This window comes from Crocuta crocuta, unplaced genomic scaffold (genome assembly GCF_008692635.1).
Source record: "Crocuta crocuta isolate KB4526 unplaced genomic scaffold, BGI_CrCroc_1.0 scaffold273, whole genome shotgun sequence".
NCBI classification, from domain to species: domain Eukaryota; kingdom Metazoa; phylum Chordata; class Mammalia; order Carnivora; family Hyaenidae; genus Crocuta; species Crocuta crocuta.
In genome coordinates, this window is record NW_027529425.1 from 7,384,150 (window position 1) to 7,390,300 (window position 6,151).

Consider the following 6,151-nt stretch of genomic DNA (forward strand, 5'->3'; position numbering starts at 1 on the left):
GGCAGAGCGGCAGACTGGCAGCTCCCTGCTCTCCCAGCCTTCGCAGTGTGGAAGAGCTATTCTGGGTGTACTCAGCTGCCAGGGAACACTGGCAGGTCCCATCCTGCTTGGCTGTACGCTGCCCACGATCTGTACCGGGTGGTGTAGACACACAGAGTGTGGCCCAGTTGTGCCCCTGCCTTCCCTGCGGCTCCTACCCCATGGTGAGGACCCAGGGGGGCAGGTGGCTGGTGAAGACTGAGCTTCCCCAGACCCAGCCTGCTCCATCAGCACAGAGCTTCTGTCCAGGGGGCATAGCCCCTGAGACTGCCAGCACCTCCCCCTTGCCAACAGGCCTGACCGTATTGGGTCACATTGTAGGGGAATTCATGATCCAGGGCCGTGGTTGGAGACAATAGAGCCATCAGCTGGCAACAGGTTGGTGTGATACCAGTAGAGGGGGCAGGGCAGAAATTCAGTGGAGATCATGGAAAAGGCACCCAGCTGGCTCTGGAGCCATCCTTGGTGGTCCAGCAGACCCTGTGCTGCCCAAATCGCTCTCTCTAGGGAGGGACAGGGAGGGGCTGATACTGCACTTGGCAGGCAACAACTATGACGAATCTGTTTAAAGAAGGAGACTGTGTTGAAAGATGTGGATGCAGGCACGGCAGTGGTGACTCGTGACATAGACACCATCCGCACAGAGATGAACAGTATGAAAAGAACCAAATGCAAAGGCTGGTGTTGGAAGTATAATAACCACAATGAAGAATTCACTAGAGAGGCTCAACAGTAGATTTCAGCCAGCAGAAGAAAGGCTCAATGAACTTGAAGAGAGCATGACAGAGGCTGTGAAAGCCAAAGAAACCAAGAAAAAAAAGAGCAAAGAAAACGAACAAGGGCAAGGGGACGTGTGGGGCTCCATCAGGCACGGCAGTACATATGTGATGGTTGTATTAAGAGAGAAGACAAATATTTGAGGAAATGAGGGCTGAAAAGTTTACAAAATTCACAAATAATAATGATTTACATCTGAGAAGCTCAGCAAACTATAAGCAGGAAAAATACAAAAGTACAAAATATGAAACGTGCAGCCAGACAGATCACAGCCAAAGTGTCAGAATGGGACAGCAGTGAGGGAGGAAGAACTCGGTGTGGACGGGAGGACCCAGGTAGAATAACAGCTGACCACTCCTTGGAACCACTGGAGGTCAGATGCGGTGGGACGCCGTATGCAAGTGTTCAGAGAAAAGGAGCTGTTAACCAGGAATCCCATATCTGGCAAAATAATTTTTCAAAAATGAAGGTGAGATAGAGCTATTCCTAGGAAAAGGAGCAACGAAAACAAGGAACACAGTTATTGCTAGCAGAGCAATGCTCATTTGTTTTCCCAGCTGAAAGGGAGTGACCCTGGACAGTAATTCACATCGACACCGGGTTGCAAAGGGTGACAGTGGGTGCGATTATAACAGACGCTGCAATTCCATATGTGTTCTCCTTGCATTTCTTGCCTGTTTAAAAAGCAATTGTGTAGAGCTAGGTCTACAGCGTTTTCTGTTGGATCTGTAACGTAGAGAAATGTCATGCATTTGGCAATAACAACACAAAGGAGGGGTGGATATGAGGCTGTACTGGAGAGAGCAAATGGCACCGAGGGGTAACTTGAGTCCACAGATGAACAAAGAGAAGGAGGCGTGGTCAGTAAAGCCACAAGGTCACATAAAGCATCGATGACAGAGTGTTTTGTTAGGTGCAGGTGCACCAATGCCAGCAGGAGAAGAGGGCCACAGAGCTGCACAGGAGGAGAACTTCTGAATCTTCCTGGAGATAGGTTAGTAGCATCTGGAAATAGAGTCTGATAAATTGTATACTACTAGCCCTAGAGCAACCGCTAAAAAATTGACTTAAAATATAGATACATAGTTACAAATGATCAAAGGAATTCAAACGATACACTACAAAACGTGCACTAGATACAAAGGGAGGTGGAGAAGGAGGAGCGAAAGCAGGAATGTAGTGAGACACATGGAAAAGGAAAGGAAGATGTCACATGTACATCCAGCCATATCAATCACAGCATTAAATGCAAAGGGATTAGATGATCCATTCGAAGGCAGGCATTGTCACACTGGATTTTTAATGACCAAGGTCCAACCATGTGCCGTCTACAGGAAGGTGATGTACCACACAAACAACAACTGTGAAAAGACCACAGTGGTTTTATTAATATCTTAATGTCAAATAAGATACCTTAAGCCAAAACCTGTTACTAGAAGCAAAGCCTGAAATCATCACTATCTGGCCCTTCACGGAGAAAGTTGGCTAATCCCTGCATTGAATGCCTATGTGAGAAAAGAAAAGACTGGCCTCAATTCCACATTACTAAGCTTGAAAAAGAAAAGCAAATTAAACACAAAGAAAGCAAAAAGAAGGAGCATAATAAAGATTAGTGCAAAGTGAATGGCATGGAAAATACACAAAAAACCAAGAGAAAACAAGAGTATGCAAGCTGGTTCTCTGAGAAGGTGAATAAACTTGGCACACACCTAGATAGACTGGTCAGAAGGAAAAAGGGAGAAGACACAGACCACCAGGGTCAGGAACGAAGGAGGTGACGTCACTGTGGCATAAAATAAAAGGACCATTTTATGCCAGTAAGTTCAACAACTTAGATGAAAAGGACACATTCCGTGAAGGACACAAGGTACCAAATCTCTCTCGAGAAGAAATACATAACTGAACAGCTCTCTGTCTGTTAAAGACATTGAACTTGCAGTTAGAACCTTAAACCTGTGTGAGATTGCCAGGGACCCAGAACCACCTGCAAGAAGTAAAAGTGAGGCTTACATTCGATGATTACAAGACTCATCATAACCTATAGTCAAGACAGTGTGATATTGGTGTCAAGACAGACAGAGAGGGGGTGCCTGGGGGGCTCAGGTAAGCGTCTGACATTGGCTCATGTTACAATCTTGCGGTTGGTGAGTTCAAGCCCCGGGTTGGACTCTGTGCTGACGGCTCAGAGCCTGGAGCTGCTTGGGATCCTTTGTTCCCCTCTCTCTCTGCCCCTCCCCTGCTCACACTCTGTCGGTCTCTGTCTCACAAATAAACATTAAAAATATTTTTAGAAAATAATAGATGACAGAGGAATGAGCAGAGTAGCGTCCAGAAACAGAGCCCTGCACAGGTGGATGGCGGGTTCCCAACAAAGGAGCCAAAGAGAATGGATAGTCCTTTTAGACAATGGCGCTGGAGCAAGTGCGTCTCTCTTACCATCCATCCGTCTGTCTGTCTATCTGTCCACCTGGCTGCACAGTGGAGGCTCATTGCCCCGGTCTTCCCGCCCCCATGGTCTACCCAATCACCTCCCCTGACTCAGAAAGAAGGTGCCAGGTGGGGTGGGGGCTTCTGGTCACCAAGCCAAGGGGATCAGGGCATAGGATGCTCTGTGGGAAGGGAAGCCAGTGCCCCAAGGCACACACGTGGTCCTCCCTGTCGTCACTCCAGTGCATCCATCCTGGTGTCTCGGGGCCCCTGCAGGTACACGGCCACCTCCCTGCCCCGCACTGGGAGAGCACCGGCCCCGAGAGGGGAGTCCGAGCCCTGGCGGGACTGCCAGCGCTGGCACAGCCCATCGGAACGCTGAGCTCGGGGTGGGCTGCACAGCCCACAGGTGTCTCGCCCTCCACCTGGGCCCCTGGTGGGGATGGGCTATCACACACACACATTCCACAGCGATGAGCAGACGCCCAGGCTTCCCCAGAGAAGAGCCTGTCCTGGGTCAGAAGGTTGGCCCTGAGCTGCCCCTGGGGCCTGCTGCTTCTCCGGCAACTGCAGCAGTGCTGGGGGCTCCCTGGCCAAGGCTGGGTGTGGCCCTTACCCCAGGGACAGGACACGTCTGGTCCCCGTCATAGACCAGAGCTTGTCTTCCGAATCCCCACTCACTCTCCCAGGAGTGTGGAGTGTGGGGGGCCTTGCTCTGGTCAGCTGTTCCCCAGAGCCCCCCAACTCTATGCCAGGCTGGACCCCACTCCTAGCAGTCTTCCTTTGCCATTGGCAGGCTCTTCCCATTGCCTGGAGTCCCCTAGGCCCCTGCTATATGTCTTTCAATGGCTCCTCACATAAAACACACCTCCCTGAGTTGACATTCAGGGCCTTTCCTGATCTGCCCACCCCTGCCCTTCAGCCCTCCTCTGCTCTAGGCCCTAAGCTGCCAGCCACTTCTGGCTCACCAGCCTACTTTGTTGCCTCCATGGGGTCCTCTCCTCTAGGAAGCCCTCTGGAGCACCTCTGTGTGAAGCAACCTGGCCCTCGTCCTGGCTTTTCGAGGTCCCCAGCCCATGGTGGTGGTAGTGGGGTAATTGGTCACCTGACTCAGTGTCAGCGCATCTGGGACAGCAAGCCCCGAAGCCCCCTGAGCAGTGGGGCCGGGCCTCCACACCCCTTTCCGTGGCCAGCTGGGACAAGGACTCAGACCTTGGCCTTGCCGCAGGATTCTATCTTTAACTGCTGGACAGCCAATTCCTCTCTATTTTGAGAGAAAAAAAATTTCCACTCTGAAGTCTGGTTCAAAAAGTCCTTGCCCAGTGAGGCAAATTCCCTGGAGGAACCGCTGGCCTTTGCCATTGTCCCCAAGAAGACGCTACTGGGGAGGAGAAGGCAAGCCGGAGAGGGGGTGGGGGTGGGGAGATGAGAGAGGAGGGGAGGTGGCGGAGGAGAGGAGGGGCCCAGGGCTGAACTCAGAGGGCACCTCGGCCGGCCCCCCGCCTCCTCCTCTCTGCTCCAGCCACAACCGACTTTTATCATCGCGCCGTGGTTTGGACCGTTCGGCACTTCATATAAATAGAATGAGGCAGCATGTCCTTGTGTCTGGTTCCCATCACTCCATCTGATGTTTATGAAATCTATCCACGTGCTGTGTGCAGCTGCATTCATTCATTACCACTTCTGCGCAGGCTCTGCAGTAGGAAGCACTCACCGTGTAGCACCCTCTACGGTTTACGGACTGGCTTGTCTTCTGTGTGATGCCTAAAACATCTTTGTGTTGATGAACATGGCACACACGCATTTCTGTGGGAAACACCAGGGTCCTACCGTGTTCTCCTCTCAGCCCCGGGGCTGCTGCTGGTGCTCTGGGGGGGGTGGTGCAGACGCCCCCCACCATGGCGTTGGGGCTTCTGGGGACTTGATAGCCTCACCAGTATCTGTTACTGTCTGTTTTTATTTTAACCCTTTTTGTGGGTACAGAATTGCGTCGTTGTCATTTCCCAGAGATTGTAAAAGGTTAATAGACTTACTTTTTCGAGCAGTTTTAGGGTTATAGAAAAGTTGAAGAGAAAGCACAGAGTCCCCACGTATACCCACCCCCACCACACACACACACACGGTTTCCCTTGTTACTAACATCGGGTATTCTCAGGGGGCACAGCTGATGAACTGATGTCGCTGCGTTCTTGTTAGCTGGAATCCGTGCTTTACATAGGGGTTTTCTCTGATGTCCAGTTTTGAGGCTTCTGGGAAATGCATGCTGTTACATGTCCGCCCCGACAGCCCCTGGGCTGCACCTGTCCGGCCCTGCCTCCATCCCTTTGCAGCCTGACAGCCATGCTCTGGCCACCATGTCCATCTGTAGGCTTGCCTCACTCCAAGCGCTCCTTCAAAAACGCAGATCAGACCATATCAATGCCCTGCTATGAGCCACCCATTCATCCCTCTGTGCATCCAACAACACTTATCTGGTTCACCAAGGGTATAAGACAGCCAAGAAGATTTGGTCCTGCTCCCAAGAAACTCACAAGCCAGCGGGAAAAGGGCAGGCGGATGAACACACAGGCTGTATTGGGTGTGGAGAGGAAGGCTCATGGGGGGAAGGAGGGAGACCACGTATGTACACAGGTGGCCAGGGCGTGAGCAGGGCCTTGGGAGAGAATGACAAAGGCGAAGGCCCCTGATGGACTAGACCTTGAGGTGCTCAAGGAGGCGATAAAGGCCAACAACAGCAGCTCCGTGCAGAGAAGGGAGGGTGGGTCAGAGAAGGTTGGGGGAGGGAGTTGCTGGAGCCAGAGCATGTGTTCAGCCCTGGGGGCCTCTCCCAGGCTGTACACTGTGCCTCACACATCCCCAGGTCTCTGTCCTCCAAGATGGCAGGACTCTGTCCATCTGGGCCACCACA